General features: G+C 38.3%; 1 non-coding gene across 1 annotated transcript; it reads right to left on the bottom strand.

Moving 5' to 3' along the window:
- Positions 1 to 8,548: 8,548 nt before the first annotated feature.
- Positions 8,549 to 8,656, bottom strand: LOC112768622 (small nucleolar RNA R71). Its single transcript, XR_003186028.1, has one exon. It is a non-coding gene; the product is annotated as a small nucleolar RNA R71 (small nucleolar RNA).
- Positions 8,657 to 17,629: the final 8,973 nt, after the last annotated feature.

Raw genomic sequence — 17,629 nt, 5'->3', positions numbered from 1 at the left:
GCAGGATTTTATAGGAGGTTCATAAAGGATTTTTCAAAAATTGCAAAGCTCTTGTGCAACTTGTTAGTCATTGACACTCTATTTGTTTTTGACAAAGAGTGTCTGCATGCCTTTGAAATTCTGAAAGCCAAGCTTATTACTGCACCCGTCATTTCTGCCCCCAACTGGGACCTACCATTCAATTTAATGTGTGATGCCAATGACCATGCCATTGGCACAGTTCTGGGGCAGAGACATGACAAGCTCCTTGATAACGTGAGAATTCTTATATATTTTGGAATCAATAAAAATAAGCATCAATTCGTTGGTAGCATAGTCCAAACCAACAATGAATTCTCACGATCAAATATTAATTCTAATTAAAGTAACCGAGATCAAGAGTAATTCAACCTCGGGTCGTTCTTCCTAGGAGTTGCAAATGAAGTGTCATATCATTGGCTATGAGAGGAAATGGGGGTTTGGATGATTGCAAGAGAGCAAGTAATGTAAATAGCAAGAAATTAAATGAGCATGCAAGGAATTAAAGGAAAGTAAGTAAAGGCAATAAAAATGGAAATTAAGTACTAAAAAGAACTCTTGGTGAGAATTGGGGAATTAAGGATTCCTATCCTAGTTATGGACCACAAACATGGCAATTGTGTGGAATTAATCCCAATTAGACAATCCTACTTGAGAATTAGTCAAAAGGGCATAATTGATTCCAATCTCTAAGTCCTAAGTCAACACTAGTGGGTCACTTAGAGTCAAACCAATTAACAATCTTCACACAATGCGAAATGGACATCCACAACTCAATTCCACCCAAACACCCAATTTCTCAACCAAGAGTGTGAAAACTAAACATGAAAGAAATAAAGTCAAAGCAAATAAAAGTCAAAGAAATTTAACTTCAAATGCAAGAAATCTCTTGGCAAGTAATTGAGAACTAAGATTACCTATCCTATCCATTGACCACAAACACATGATGATTATGAAGAGTTAATCCTACTTAGTCAACCTTACATCGAAGATAAGTCAAATAGGCGTAGTTGATTTCAATCCATAAGTCCTAAGTCAACACTAATGGGTCACTTAGAGTCAATGGAAACCAAATCAACTAACTACTCTAATATATCAACCAAGAATGGACATCAATGATTCAAGGAGCATCAAAGTCATCAATTCCAAGCCAAGAATGAAGAAAAACTAAGCAAAAACTAAGCCAAGCATTTTATCAAACACTTGGTGTGCATGAAAATAAAATAATATTAAATTGTAATAAAAATAAATCTATAACTACCAATTGCATGAAAATGAAAATAACAACTAAAGAAAGCAATAAATGAACATGAAAACATAAATTGCATTCAATGTAAATTAAAGTAACAAAGTGTGCATAAACATAAAAGTGACAAAAGAAATGAAATAACAAATAGAAAGGAAGAACAAAGATGCAATAACAATAAATGACAAGGAAAAGTAAATGAAAACAAGAATTAAAAGTAGAAATTACAAGAAATTAAACTAAGAAACCCTAGTTCTAGAGAGAATAGGAAGCTTCCCTCTCTAGAAAACAACCTACATAATGCTAAACTAACCCTAATTTCTCCCTCCCTTTCACATGGAGTGAGGCCTTGTTTAATATAGGAAGAATCAGCTTCAGAAAGTCCAAAAATTGGGCTCTGGAGGCCCAAAAATTGCCCCTAGCGATTTCCATTAAGTGAGTCACGTGCTGGGACGTGTGCGTACGCACACATGCTGATTTTCTTCTTGTGCCCGCGCACAGGATGTTGTGTGCACGCACACTCCAATGTGTGCTTCTCCTTTGTTTTCTTCATGTTTTCTCCCTCTTGCATGCTCTTCTTCCACTCTTATCAAGCCATTCCAACCTATTATACCTGAAATTACTCATCAAAACCATCAAGGCATCGAACGAGATAAAAGTGGGATAAAAGTGATTAAATTAAGCACAAAATAGCATGTGTTCACAATTAGGCTCAATTAAGGGAGAGAACACAAAAGTATGCTATTTAGATGAATAAATGTGGGTTTATGTGATGAAATCCACTCAAATCAAACCAAAATATATCGTCAAATATGGATTTAGCAAGTCTTCCACACTTAAACAATAGTATGTCCTCATGCTAATCACAATCAAAGCAGAAGGATAAGGAGGGCAAGCAATTTATTTAATGTAACTACTTATATGCATGCAACTATACTAAATGCTATCTATCTATATCTACACTATGGTTCCTATTGAGTTTGGCAAAAACAAACAAAAGAATTTCAATCAATCCAAAACAAGTCTTAGGCCAAAGCAAGGAAATGATGTAATGTGATCAATGTCCAAAGATTTGATTTAAAATTTTCAAAAACTAACAAGCAACTTGCAAGAAGATACAATATGAGAGATGGAAACATAGAATTGAGCGATCAAACCCCTCAGCGGATGTGTATACACTCTAATCGCTTAGCGTTTAGGGCTTAATCACTCAATCCTCCTTTAATCATGTTTCTCAAAGATTTGCAAGTCATCTAACAATCAACTAATACTTGATGTATGAATGCAAATATCATGAAGACTTTTGAGGAGTGTAATGGGGCTAGGGTAAGGGTAGGATTAATATTGTTAAGTGGGTTAATAGATTGGATCTTTGATTAGCTCAAGTATCCCACCTAATCCTATATCATCCTATATGCATAACAAAACAACCTAACTACCCATTTATCCTCTTTCTCACATTCACTCATGCATCCTCTTTTCAATTAACACACATATGCATCCTTTATTTAAATTATTATTTTCTTTTCTTTTTCTTTTTCTCTTTTTGTTTTTTCAAAAGGTATATACACCAAAATTTTTCTTTTATCAACAAAAAGAGGTGCATATGTTCAATAGCTCTAAAAAGCAAAAGGCAAGAGCAAGGATCCAAGGCTTTGAGCATCAATGGTTAGGAAGGTTTAAAGAAACAAAAACTTGGCCTAAAAAGTTCAAATGAGTTGCCTCCCCTAACTAAATGCTTGTGGTGTGAAGGTGTCAAGTGAAAAGCTTGAGACTGAGCAATTAAAGTCGTGATGATCCCAAAAGCAAAAGAGTGTGCCTAAGAACTATGGACACTACTGTCTGGGACTTTAAGCAAAGCTAAAGTTGAATCCAAGGGTTCCCCCAGATAAGTATCTGTGGCTTTTATGTATCCGGTGGTAATACTCGAAAACAAAGCGCTTAGGGTCACGGCCAGGCTAAAAAAGAAGCTGTGTTCAAGAATCAAGAAAAGCTAAACTAAGAAAATCAATAATATCATCCGGATTCTGAGTTCCTAAAGATGTCAATCCTTCTGAGTTTTAAAGGAAAGTGAGGTGTCAAACCTATTCAGAATTCAAGAGGCTAACTGCCCCATTCAAATATTTAGATGTTAAGTTTCATTGAGAGCTCTAAGACTTAATGTATTCTTCTTTACGTTATCATATCTTGTTTTTGGTTGCTTGGGGACAAGCAACAGTTTAAGTTTGGTGTTCTGATGAGCAGATATTTTATACACTTTTTAGTACTATTTTCTTAGTGCTTTTGGTTATGTTTTGTTAAGTTTTAAGAAGTTTTAGTAGGTTTTAGTGCAAAAATCACTTTTTGGATGCTACTTTGAGTTTTTGTGTTTTTCCTATGTTTTTAGATGATTTTTGGGGGATTCCGGCAAGTTTTGGAAAAGCCTGATTCAGAGACAGAGAAAGGGCTGCAGATGCTGTCAAATTCTGATCTTTATACATTTGAACGAGCATTTCTGGAGCTATAGAGGTCCAATTGACGCGCTCTCAATGGCATTGAAAATCTTACTTCCAGGGCTTTCCAGCAATGTATAATAGTCCATACTTATCTTTGGAAATGATGGCCCAAAACGGGCATTGAACACCCATCTAACCTTTTGCCCAGCATTTCAACGCCCCAAAGGGAGCAAGCTGGTGTTTAGATGCCCAAAAATGAGCAAGCCTGGCATCTAATGCCCCAAGAGGAGTCCCAGCACGTGGAGTCACCCCAAGCTCAGCCCAAACACTCACCAAGTGGGCCTAAGAAGTGGATTTTTGCACTACGAGTCTAGTCTGTCTGAATTCTGTAATCTCTAGTTATTATATTAGTATTTAAAGGGGAAGACCAGCCATGTTAGGATCTTCTACCACCCTATTTTCGAACTACACACTATTTTCTATAAGCTATGAGCAACTAAACCTCCTAAGTTAGGGTTAGGAGCTCTGCTGATTCTCATGGATTAATAATATTACCGTTTCTATTTCAATATGTCTGATTTATTCTCTTATGCGTTCTCATTCTTCAATCTCAATGAATTGAGGGTGAACCGTGACATTCATCCTTGTTCTACATGGGTTCTATGCGAGTCCAGACCCGGATAGCATTGAACTAAAGCTAGAGAATGCATTGCGGATTCCAAGAGCATGCCTGGGCAACATTGGATACATGACATAAAATCTCGTTGACCGTGGGTTACTGAGGTCTCTATGGCGTTAAGGCTAGAGTCAGAGAAGCAGCACTTTCTGATCCGAAAGATCCGACCTTACGTGTGGCGTTTTGAGTAGGATCGCTAAGGGGTGTGGTTTGCTTAGAGCTTCATCTTTGGCTACAGTGAGAAGCTATGAGTCAACTTGATGAGAGGACATGAGTTGATCGGATATGGTGGACTACTGTGGTTAGAAGAGATTAACTTGATGAGACGACATGAGTTAGTCACTTATGGCTGCTGATGAGCGGATAATTTATACGCTTTTTGGCATTATTTTTACATAGTTTTCAGTATGATTTAGTTAGTTTTTCGTATATTTTTATTAGTTTTTAATTAAAATTCACATTTCTGGACTTTAATATGAGTTTGTGTTGTGATTTCAGGTATTTTCTGGATGAAATTGAGGGACTTGAGCAAAAATCAGATTCAGAGGTTGAAGAAGGACTGCAGATGCTATTGGATTCTGACCTCCCTGGACTCAAAGTGGATTTTATGGAGCTACAGAACTCCAAATGGCGCGCTCTCAATTGCGTTGAAAAGTAGACATCCAGGGCTTTCCAGCAATATATAATAGTCCATACTTTGCCAGGGTTTAGACGACACAAACTGGCGTTCAACTCCAGTTCCATGCTGCATTCTGGAGTTAAACGCCAGAAACAGGTTGCAAAGTGGAGTTAAACGCCAGAAACAGGTTAAAAACTGGCGTTCAACTCCAAGAGAAGCCTCTACACATGTAAAGCTTAATGCTCAGCCCAAGCACACACCAAGTGGGCCCCAGAAGTGGATTTCTGCATCATTTACTCATTTCTATAAACCCTAGTAACTACTTTAGTATAAATAGGACTTTTTACTATTGTATTTACATCTTTGGATATCTTTGGATTATCTTTTGATCCTTTGATCATGTTTAAGGGGCTGGCCATTCGACCATGCCTGGACCTTATCACTTATGTATTTTCAACGGTAGAGTTTCTACACTCCACAGATTAAGGTGTGGAGCTCTGCTGTTCCTCATGAATTAATATAAAGTACTACTGGTTTTTCTATTCAATTCAAGCTTATTCCTTCTCTAAGATATCCATTCGCACCCAAGAACATGATGAATGTGATAATTATGTGATGCTCATCATCATTCTCACCTATGAACGCGTGCCTGACAAACACTTCCGTTCTACATGCAAACAAGCTAGAATGAGTATCTCTTAGATATCTAATACAAAGGACCGAGTCCGAGATATTAGAATCTTTGTGGTATAAGTTAGAACCCATGGATGGCCATTCTTGAGATCCGCAAAGTCTAAACCTTGTCTGTGGTATTCCGAGTAGGATCTGGGAAGGGATGGCTGTGACGAGCTTCAAACTCACGAGTGCTGGGCATAGTGACAGACGCAAAAGGATAGTAAATCCTATTCCAGTATGATCGAGAACCGACAGATGATTAGCCATGCAGTGACAGTGCATTGGACCATTTTCACAGAGAGGATGGGATGTAGCCATTGACAACGGTGATGCCCTACATAAAGCTTGCCATGGAAGGGAGTAGGAATGATTGGATGAAGACAGCAGGAAAGCAGAGGTTCAGGAGGAACGAAAGCATCTCTATACGCTTATCTGAAATTCTCACCAATGAATTACATAAGTATCTCTATCCCAGTTTATATTTTATTTATGTTTTTATTATCTATTCACCATAACCATTTGAATCCGCCTGACTGAGATTTACAAGGTGACCATAGCTTGCTTCAGGCCGACAATCTCCGTGGGATCGACCCTTACTCACGTATGGTTTATTACTTGGACTACCCAGTGAACTTGCTGGTTAGTTGTGCAAAGTTATGATAAAGAGTTGAGATTACAATTATGCGTACCAAGTTGTTGGCGCCATTGATGATCACAATTTCGTGCACCAAGTTTTTGGCGCCGTTGCCGGGGATTGTTCGAGTTTGGACAACTGACGGTTCATCTTGTTGCACAGATTAGGTAATTTTATTTTGATTTTAAGCTTTTTATTTCTTATTTTTGAAAAATAAAAAAAATAATTTCTTCTTTTTTCGTTTTTCCCAATTAATTTTCGAAAAATAAAAAAAAAATTTATAAAATCATAAAATCAAAAATATTTTTTTGTGTTTCTTGTTTGAGTCTAGAGTCAAGTTTTAAGTTTGGTGTCAATTTCATCTTTTTAATTTTCTAAAAAATTATTTTCGAAAATTTCATGCATTGCATTCTTCATGATCTTCAAGTTGTTCTTGGCAGTCTTCTTGTTTGATCTTCATATTTTCTTGTTTTGTGTCTTTTCTTATTTTTCATACGCATTCTTGAAACATTAATGTCTAAAGAATAAAAATTTTTAAGTTTGGTGTCTTGCATGTTTTCTTTTTTTGAAAATTTTTCAAAAATAAGTTCTTGGTGTTCATCTTGACATTCAAAGTGTTCTTGGTGTTCATATTGACATTCATAGTGTTTTTGCATGCATTTTTGGTTTTGATCTTAATTCTTCATGTTTTGTTTCATTCTTGCTGTTTAATGAAAAAAAAAAAAGAGAGAAAAACATCAAAAAGATATCTTTTCCTTTTTTATCTTTCTTTATTAAAATTCAAAAATAAAAAAAATATCTTTTCCTTTTTCACTCATAAATTTTCGAAAATTTGAGTTGACTTTTTCAAAACTTTTTAAAATTTAGTTGTTTCTTATGAGTCAAATCAAATTTTCAATTTAAAAATTCTATCTTTTTTCAAATTTTTTTCAAAAATCAAATCTTTTTCAATTTTTCTTTCATATTTTTGAAAATTTCAAATTAATTTTCAAAACTTTTTCTTATTTTTATTCCATACTTTTGAATTCAATGCTAACAATTAATGTGATTGATTCAAAAATATTAAGTTTGTTACTTGCCTAATAAGAAAGGTTCAATCTTTAAATTTTAAAATCAAATCTTTTTGTTTCTTGTTAGTCAAGTAATCAACTTTAATTTTCAAAATCAAATCTTTTTAAAATTCTTTTTCAAATCTTTTTCAAATTAAATTTCAATCACATCTTTTTCAAAATTTAATTTCAAAATCCTTTCTAACTTTTTATCTTTTCAAATTTGATTTTCAAATCTTTTTCAATTAACTACTTTACTTTTTATTTGATTCTTATCTTTTTCAAAATTACCTAACTAACTCCCTCTCTAATTTTCGAAAATCCCTTCTCTCTTTCTCAAATTTCCTTTTTAATTAACTAATTGTTTTGATTTCAATTTAATTTGATTTCAATTTTAATTTTCGAATTTTAACATTAATTTTAAAATATTTTTATTTTATTTTATTTAAATTTTCGAATTCTTCTCTTCCTCACCTCCTTCTATTTATTTATTCATCTACTAACACTTCTCCTCCACCCAAAAATTTGAACCCCACCCCCCTCTCTGTGTTCGAATTTTTCATCTTCTCCTTCTTACATTCTTCTCTTCTTATACTTGCATAAGGAATCTCTATACTGTGACATAGAGGATTCCATATTTTCTTTTGTTTTCTCCTCTTTTTCATATGAGTAGAAACAAGGATAAGAACATTCTTGTTGAAACTGATCCTGAACCTGAAAGAACTCTGAAGAGGAAGCTAAGGGAAGCTAAAGCTCAACTCTTTGGAGAAAATCTGACAGAAATTTTCGAAAAGGAAGGAGACATGGCCGAAAATAATAACAATGCAAGGAAGATGTTTGGTGACTTTACTGCACCAAATTCCAATTTACATGGAAGAAGCATCTCAATCCCTGCCATTGGAGCAAAAAATTTTGAGCTTAAACCTCAATTAGTTTCTCTGATGCAACAGAACTGCAAGTTTCATGGACTTCCATCCGAAGATCCTTTTCAGTTCTTAACTGAATTCATGTAGATCTGTGATACTGTTAAGACCAATGGGGTTGATCCCGAGGTCTACAGGCTTATGCTTTTCCCGTTTGCTGTAAGAGACAGAGCTAGAGTATGGTTGGACTCTCAACCTAAAGATAGCCTGAACTCTTGGGATAAGCTGGTCACGGCTTTCTTAGCTAAGTTCTTTCCTCCTCAAAAGCTTAGAAAGCTTAGAGTGGATGTTCAAACCTTCAAACAAAAGGAAGGTGAGTCCCTCTATGAAGCTTGGGAGAGATACAAGGAACTGACCAAAAAGTGTCCTTCTGACATGCTTTCAGAATGGACCATCCTGGATATATTCTATGATGGTCTGTCTGAGCTATCAAAGATGTCACTGGACCATTCTGCAGGTGGATCTATTCACCTAAAGAAAATACCTGCAGAAGCTCAAGAACTCATTGATATGGTTGCAAATAACCAGTTAATGTACACTTCTGAAAGGAATCCAGTGAATAATGGGACGCCTATGAGGAAGGGAGTTCTTGAAATTGATACTCTGAATGCCATATTGGCTCAGAACAAAATATTGACTCAGCAAGTCAATATGATCTCTCAGAGTCTGAATGGATTGAAGGAATCATCCAACAGTACTATAGAGGCATCTTCTGAAGAAGAAGCTTATGATGCTGAGAACCCTGCAATAGCAGAGGTGAATTACATGGGTGAACCCTATGGAAACACCTATAATCCCTCATGGAGGAATCATCCAAATTTCTCATGGAAGGATCAACAAAAGCCTCAACAAGGCTTTAATAATTGTGGAAGAAACAGGTTTAGCAATAGCAAGCCTTTTCCATCATCGACTCAGCAACAGACAGAGAATTCTGAGCAGAATCCATCTAGCTTAGCAAATATAGTCTCTGATCTATCTAAGGCCACTTTAAGTTTCATGAATGAAACAAGGTCCTCCATTAGAAATTTGGAGGCACAAGTGGGCCAGCTGAGTAAAAGAGTCACTGAAACTCCTCCTAGTACTCTCCCAAGCAATACAGAAGAGAATTCAAAAAGAGAGTGCAAGGCCATTGATTTAACCATCATGGCCGAACCTACAAGGAAGGGAGAGGACGTAAATCCCAGTGAGGAAGACCTCCTGGGACGTCCAGTGATCAGCAAGGAGTTTCCCTCTGATGAACCAAAGGAATCTGAGGCTCAATTAGAGACCATAGAGATTCCATTGAACCTCCTTCTACCTTTCATGAGCTCTAATGAGTATTCTTCTTCTGAAGAGAATGAAGATGTTACTGGAGAGCAAGTTGCCAAGTACCTTGGTGCAATCATGAAGTTGAATGCCAAATTATTTGGTAATGAGACTTGGGAAGATGAACCTCCCTTGCTCACCAATGAACTGAGTGATCTGGATCAACTGACATTGCCTCAGAAGAAACAGGATCCTGGAAAGTTCTTAATACCTTGTACCATAGGCACCATAACCTTTGAGAAGGCTCTATGTGACCTTGGGTCAGGGATAAACCTCATGCCACTCTCTGTAATGGAGAAACTTAGAATCTTTGAGGTGCAAGCTGTCAGAATCTCATTAGAGATGACAGACAACTCAAGAAAACAGGCTTATGGACAAGTAGAGGACGTGTTAGTAAAGGTTGAAGGCCTTTACATCCTTGCTAATTTCATAATCCTAGACACAGGGAAGGATAAGGATGAATCCATCATTCTTGGAAGACCCTTCCTAGCCACAGCAAGAGCTGTGATTGATGTGGACAGAGGAGAGTTAGTCCTTCAACTGAATGTGGACAACCTTGTGTTTAAAACTCAAGGATCTCCTTCTGTAACCATGGAGAGGAAGCATGAAAAGCTTCTCTCACTGCAGAGTCAACAAAAGCCCCCACAGTCAAACTCTAAGTTTGGTGTTGGGAGGCCACAACCAAACTCTAAGTTTGGTGTTGAACCCCTACATTCAAACTCTAAGTTTGGTGTTGGGAGGTCCCAACAATGCTCTGAACATCTGTGAGGCTCCATGAGAGCTCACTGTCAGGCTATTGACATTAAAGAAGCGCTTATTGGGAGGCAACCCAATGTTATTTAATCATATCTATTTTATTTTCTTTTTGTTGTTCTGTGTTTTATTAGGTTGATGATCATGTGAAGTCACAAAAACTACTAAAAAATAAAAAACAGAATGAAAAATAGCATTGAAAACAGCATACCCTGGAGGAGAGCAGTCTGGTGTTTAAACGCCAGAAACAAGCATCTGTTTGGCGTTTAACGCCAGAAACAGGTACCAAGCTGGCATTTAACGCCAGAAACAAGCATCTTCCTGGCGTTAAACGCCAGAAACAAGCTACATTTGAACGTTTAACACCAGAAACAGGTAGCAGTCTGGCGTTAAATGCCAGGATTGCACAGCAAGGGCGTTTTACACGCCTAATTGGAGCAGAGATGTTAAGTCCTTGGCCCCACTGGATCTGTGGACCCCATAGGATCCCTACCACTTCTTCTCTCATCTTCATCCCTTTTCATAATATTCTTCCTCAATTAACCTCCACCAATCACCTCCATTACTCCTCCAAAACCATCATACAACCCACCTACACCCACCCACTTAAATTCAAACCATCACTCCTTCCTTTTCACACATCATAACCACCTAAACCCCCTTGACCAAACCATTCACACACCTCTATCTCCTCCATTCTCTTCTTCTTCTACTCACTTCTTTCTTCTTTTGCTCGGGGATGAGCAAACCTTTTAAGTTTGGTGTGGTAAAAGCATTGCTTTTTGTTTTTTCATAACCATCTAGGGCACCTAAGGCCAGAGACATTCTCATTGAAGAGGACAAGCCCATCACTAAGAAAAGGATGGAGCAAACAAGAGATCATGGACCTCAACAAGAGCATGAGGAAATCCCCCACCATGAAATCCCTGAGATGCCTCAAGGGATGCACTTTCCTCCACAGAATTATTGGGAGCAAATCAACACCTCCCTAGGAGAATTAAGTTTCAACATGGGACAACTAAGGGTGGAGCACCAAGAGCACTCCATCATCCTCCATGAAATTAGAGAAGATCAAAGAGCTATGAGGGAGGAGCAAGAAAGACAAAGAAGAGACATAGAGGAGCTCAAGAGCACCATTGATTCTTCCAGAAGAGGAAGACGCCACCCTCATTAAGGTGGACTCATTCCTTAATCTCCTTGTCTATTTATTTTTTGTTTTTCGATTTCTGAGCTTTATGTTTATTTATATTTGTGTCTTATTACATGATCATTAGTGTCTAAGTGTCTATGCCTTAAAGTTATGAATATGAATCCATCACCTCTCTTGAATGAAAAATGTTTTAATTACAAAAGAACAAGAAGTACATGGTTTCGAATTCATCCTTGAAACTAGTTTAATTATTTTGATGTGGTGGCAACACTTTTTGTTTTCTGAATGAATGCTTGAACAGTGCATATGTCTTTTGAAGTTGTTGTTTATGAATGTTAAAAATGTTGGCTCTTGAAAGAATGATAAAAAGGAGAAATATTATCTGATAATCTGAAAAATCATAAAAATGATTCTTGAAGCAAGAAAAAGCAGTGAATACAAAAGCTTGCAGAAAAAAATGCGAAAAAAAGAGAAAAAGAAAAAGAAAAAGCAAGCAGAAAAAGCCAAAAGCTCTTTAAACCAAAAGGCAAGAGCAAAAAGCCAATAGCCCTTAAAACCAAAAGGCAAGGGTAAATAAAAAGGATCCAAGGCTTTGAGCATCAGTGGATAGGCGGGCCTAAAGGAATAAAATCCTGGCCTAAGTGGCTAAACCAAGCTATCCCTAATCATGTGCTTGTAGCGTGAAGGTGTCAAGTGAAAACTTGAGACTGAGCGGTTAAAGTCAAGGTCCAAAGCAAAAACAGAGTGTGCTTAAGAACCCTGGACACCTCTAATTGGGGACTTTAGCAAAGCTGAGTCACAATATGAAAAGGTTCACCCAGTTATGTGTCTGTGGCATTTATGTATTCGGTGGTAATACTGGAAAACAAAGTGCTTAGGGCCACGGCCAAGACTCATAAAGTAGCTGTGTTCAAGAATCAACATACTGAACTAGGAGAATCAATAACACTATCTGAACTCTGAGTTCCTATAGATGCCAATCATTTTGAACCTCAATGGATAAAGCGAGATGCCAAACTATTCAAGAGGCAAAAAGCTACAAGTCTCGCTCATCTGATTGGAGCTAAGTTTCATTGATATTTTGGAATTTATAGTATATTCTCTTCTTTTTATCCTATTTGATTTTTAGTTGCTTGGGGACAAGTAACAATTTAAGTTTGGTGTTGTGATGAGCGGATAATTTATACGCTTTTTGGCATTATTTTTACATAGTTTTCAGTATGATTTAGTTAGTTTTTAGTATATTTTTATTAGTTTTTAATTAAAATTTACATTTTTAGACTTTACTATGAGTTTTTGTATTTTTCTGTGATTTCAGGTATTTTATGGCTGAAATTGAGGGACTTGAGCAAAAATCAGATTCAGAGGTTGAAGAAGGACTGCAGATGTTGTTGGATTCTGACCTCCCTGCACTCAAAGTGGCTTTTCTGGAGCTACAGAACTCCAAATGGCGTGCTCTTAATTGCGTTGGAAAGTAGACATCCAGGGATTTCCAGCAATATATAATAGTCTATACTTTGCTCGGGTTTAGATGACACAAACTGGCGTTCAACTCCAGTTCCATGCTGCATTCTGGAGTTAAACGCCAGAAACAGGTTGCAAAGTGGAGTTAAACGCCAGAAACAGGTTACAAACTGGCGTTCAACTCCAAGAGAAGCCTCTACACGTGTAAAGCTCAATGCTCAGCCAAGCACACACCAAGTGGGCCCCAGAAGTGGATTTCTGCATCATTTACTCATTTATGTAAACCCTAGTAACTAGTTTAGTATAAATAGGACTTTTTACTATTGTATTTACATCTTTGGATATCTTTGGATTATCTTTTGATCCTTTGATCATGTTTAGGGGGCTGGCCATTCAGCCATGCCTGGACCTTATCACTTATGTATTTTCAACGGTAGAGTTTCTACACTCCATAGATTAAGGTGTGGAGCTCTGCTATTCCTCATGAATTAATATAAAGTACTACTGGTTTTTCTATTCAATTCAAGCTTATTCCTTCTCTAAGATATCCATTCGCACCCAAGAACATGATGAATGTGATGATTATGTGACGCTCATCATCATTCTCACCTATGAACGCGTGCCTGACAAACACTTCTGTTCTACATGCAAACAAGCTAGAATGAGTATCTCTTAGATATCTAATACAGAGGACCGAGTCCGAGATATTAGTATCTTTGTGGTATAAGTTAGAACCCATGGATGGCCATTCTTGAGATCCGGAAAGTCTAAACCTTGTATGTGGTATTCCGAGTAGGATCTGGGAAGGGATGGCTGTGACGAGCTTCAAACTCGCAAGTGCTGGGCGTAGTGACAGACGCAAAAGGATAGTAAATCCTATTCCAGTATGATCGAGAACCGACATATGATTAGCCATATAGTGACAGCGCATTGGACCATTTTCACAGAGAGGATGGGATGTAGCCATTGACAATGGTGATGCCCTACATAAAGCTTGCCATGGAAGGGAGTAGGAATGATTGGATGAAGACAGCAGGAAAGCAGAGGTTCAGGAGGAACGAAAGCATCTCTATACGCTTATCTGAAATTCTCACCAATGAATTACATAAGTATCTCTATCCCAGTTTATATTTTATTTATGTTTTTATTATCAATTCACCATAACCATTTGAATCCGCCTGACTGAGATTTACAAGGTGACCATAGCTTGCTTCAGGCCGACAATCTCCGTGGGATCGACCCTTACTCACGTAAGGTTTATTACTTGGACGACCCAGTGCACTTGCTGGTTAGGTGTGCGAAGTTGTGATAAAGAGTTGAGATTACAATTGTGCGTACCAAGTTGTTGGCACCATTGATGATCACAATTTCGTGTACCAGCTGCCATTGAATGAATCATTTGTTATTGAAGTAGACAGTAAGAAAAGTTAATCTGGAAAGAATACGCATCTCCGAAGGCTTAAATGAATCTTTATCACTATTTTCACATCAATCTCGTATTTCGTTTATGCTTTCAAACAAACAATCATCTTTTCTAATCGCCTGACTAAGATTTACAAGGCAGCCATTGCTTGCTCAATCCGACAATCTCTGTGGGATTTGACTCTCACTTACCTGAGGTATTACTTGGATGACCCAGTGCACTTGTCAGTTCAGTTGTGTGGAGTTTAATTTTGCACACTGTTCCGAGGGTTACCTGAAACTGTGGGTCAATCTCAGACGAGATCTTCTGTACTGATCAGAGCTGTTGTGTCCGACTTATTGATGGTGGCCGGAGCCGCCGTGTCCGACTTGTTCGACTTGGTGATAATTCTGATCCTTCGTCACCGGAGGGTGGTGGTACTTGCAAGGGACTCCGATGCTTAAGTTAGCAAGGGTATTAAGCAGGTTTTTTGTAGAATCAGAGTATGAGTTATACCTGGGTGCTCCAGTGTATTTATAGTAGTGTGGAGTGACCTTTCTGGAGATAAGATAGTTATCTTATCTTATCTTATTTTTGAGTGAAGTCATCTTTATCTTCTGGGGGGCCGCCCTTATCTTCCTGGGCTTTAGTTGCCTTTAGATTGGGCTATGTCCCTTTATTTGGGCCCTTTTTGGGCTTCTTCATGATGATTTGGCCGAACTCTTTAAGAAGAGGTCCGGTAATCCTGACCCGAAGAGGTGGTCGACTTGTCGTCAATCAGCCCGGGTCGGACAGCTCGACACATGGTATGAACAGTGCCCCTGCTCAAGTGTGGTCTTTTTTTTTTTTTGAGGTCGAGTCCTTTTTAGGACTTCAATCCTTCTCTGGAAAAGCTGAGCTCGAGCATTTGTTGATCTCTTTTGTAGAGCTTCCCTTTGAATGTGGAACGTTTTTCTTTATTCCTTTAATTTTGAAAACGTGTGTTCCTTGCCTTGGGAACGCGCGAGGGCTTTAAATGCTCCTTAACTTCCTCCTTTGCCATTTCCTTTGCTTCCCACTCCTTTCTTCATTTCAAATTTTCAAAGAGTCTCTGTTCTCCGTTTCTCCTCTTTCTTGCTTCACTGTAACTCCATCCTTTCCCTTCCGTTTTTTCTGGCTCGCCTGGGACTTTTGTTTTCACGTTTTCACGCTTCTCTCCGTGGCGCCATTTGGTGGTTGTTGGTGCTTCGCTTGTTTGAAAGGTGATCTTTGGTCTCGTTTTTCGTCTTCAACCTCTCAGTGTTCATCGTCTCCTCCCTTTTGCAGGTAGGTTTTCTTTTCTGTTTCTTTCTTTTACCTCTTTCACCGTTCTTTGTGCTTGCATTGTTCTATCTTTTGGCAAAATTTTGATTTTGCTTGAATTTGCATTGGAAAGCTTGAACCTTTTCATATCGTCATGCTTGATTGTTGCTGTGACGCATGAGTTCCTTCGACTTATATATGCTCCTTGGTGTATTCCCTGATAATTTGATGCTTTTAGGGTTTTGCATGTTGTCACTGCTTCTGACCGTACCTTTTGTGGCTTATGAACTGCTTGATTCTAAAAAAGATTGTGCCTTTTGGTGATTTTGATCTGTTTGATTGTTGACAGTTTCCTTCGCTAGTAGTTTTGTTGAAAGATGGCTACTTTTGATGACTTTTTGATTTTGTGATTTTCTTCTCGGAGTGTCTTTTGTTTGAAAGAAGGTTATTTTTCTTGTTGAGATGACCTTGTAGATTTTCCTGAAAGAAAGAAGGTTATTTTTCTTGTTGAGATGACCTTGTAGATTTTCCTTGTAGATTTCCCCAAGTCTTCGTTCTATTACCGCCTCCAAAGGATGCCCCTGGACCTTGGGTTGTGTCCCGGGGTCTCCTTTTGCTATTGTATCTGTTTTCGTCCGAGCTGTTTTTGTTATGCCCGAGTTGTTATTTAGTAATCCTCTCTCTTTTCCTTTGCTGTAGGACTAGTTGACCATGTCTTCTCGCAAAAATATTATCGAGACATCCTCCAAAGTCCCCGAGGGAATGTCTGACTGGTTGGACTCCCTCGTTCTGATGTGTGTTTTCGTAGTTAATTCTGAGTTCTGCGTGGAGCTTAGAAAACATCATCGAATCTATAGTAGTAGGGAGCAGGAGAAGAACTATGAGTTGGTGGCGCCGGATTCTGACGAGAGGGTTTGCTTTCCTTCTCTAACCCCGGGGGAACGCCCTTTCTTTTATGCTTACGATTACTTTTTTAGCCAGATGAATATTACCCTACCTTTTACCTCTTTCGAGACTGATTTGCTGTGGTCATGTAATGTAGCTCTGTCCCAGCTTCATCCTAACTCATGGGGCTTTATTAAGATTTTTTAGTTTCTTTGCCAAGAGTTGGATGCCAAACCTTCTCAAACTCTCCTTCTCTATCTTTTTGTTTTAACTAAACCCGGGATCTCTTTAAAAAGAAAGCTTCTTGGATTTCTTTTCGGTCTGCTCAAGGACATAAAGTGTTTGCTATGTATGACGAGTCCTTTAGGGACTTTAAGAATTACTTTTTTAAGGTCCGAGCTGTTGAGGGAGCTCGGCCATTTTTCTTAGAGTCGAATAATGAACCTGCCTTCCCCTTGTGTTGGCAAAAGAATGTTGTGGTGTCTCGATACTCGTGGGAGATGCTTGATGAGGTCGAGTAGGATTTTGTGAATGTGTTGGAAGATATTTGGGGGCAACTTCCCCATCTCGGTACAAAGAGATTTTTGGGGGACCCCCCTCTTGTCCGAGTTGAGCTGGGTAGTGACCGACTTCCTTTGCTTTGTTTTACTTACTTTTGTTTCTTTTCTTTCCAGTTTATAATTTTTTTTTTGGTTAATTTTTTTCAGAGATGGCCAAGACCAATGATTCCATGAAAGCCTTTAAGAAGGCGAGGAAGGCTACCGCTACCCAGAACATCTCGGCCAAGGCTGTAGGGGAGGGATCTTCCCAAGTTCCTCCTAAGAAGCCGATCTTGAGCTCTGTTGGACCGAGGAGGATTATTCCGACTCCTCAGGTCCCTTTGGTTGATCCTCCCCAGACTTCTGTTGCTACCTCTTCTCCTAATGTTGGCCCTTCTCCAAAAAGACAGAGGACTGTTGAGCCTTTCAATTTGGACGCCCCGGACTTTGATGCCGTTGGATTTGTTGATCAACAAATTGCTCCTTATGGTGTTGTTCCTACTGATGATGTCTCCCTCCATCGTCATTTGGACTTTATTAACCGGAGTAGTATTAAGATGGCACATATGGGAGCG

This window comes from Arachis hypogaea, chromosome 17 (genome assembly GCF_003086295.3).
Source record: "Arachis hypogaea cultivar Tifrunner chromosome 17, arahy.Tifrunner.gnm2.J5K5, whole genome shotgun sequence".
In the NCBI taxonomy this organism is placed as follows: Eukaryota; Viridiplantae; Streptophyta; class Magnoliopsida; order Fabales; family Fabaceae; genus Arachis; species Arachis hypogaea.
This window is presented reverse-complemented; position numbering and strand designations above follow the sequence as displayed.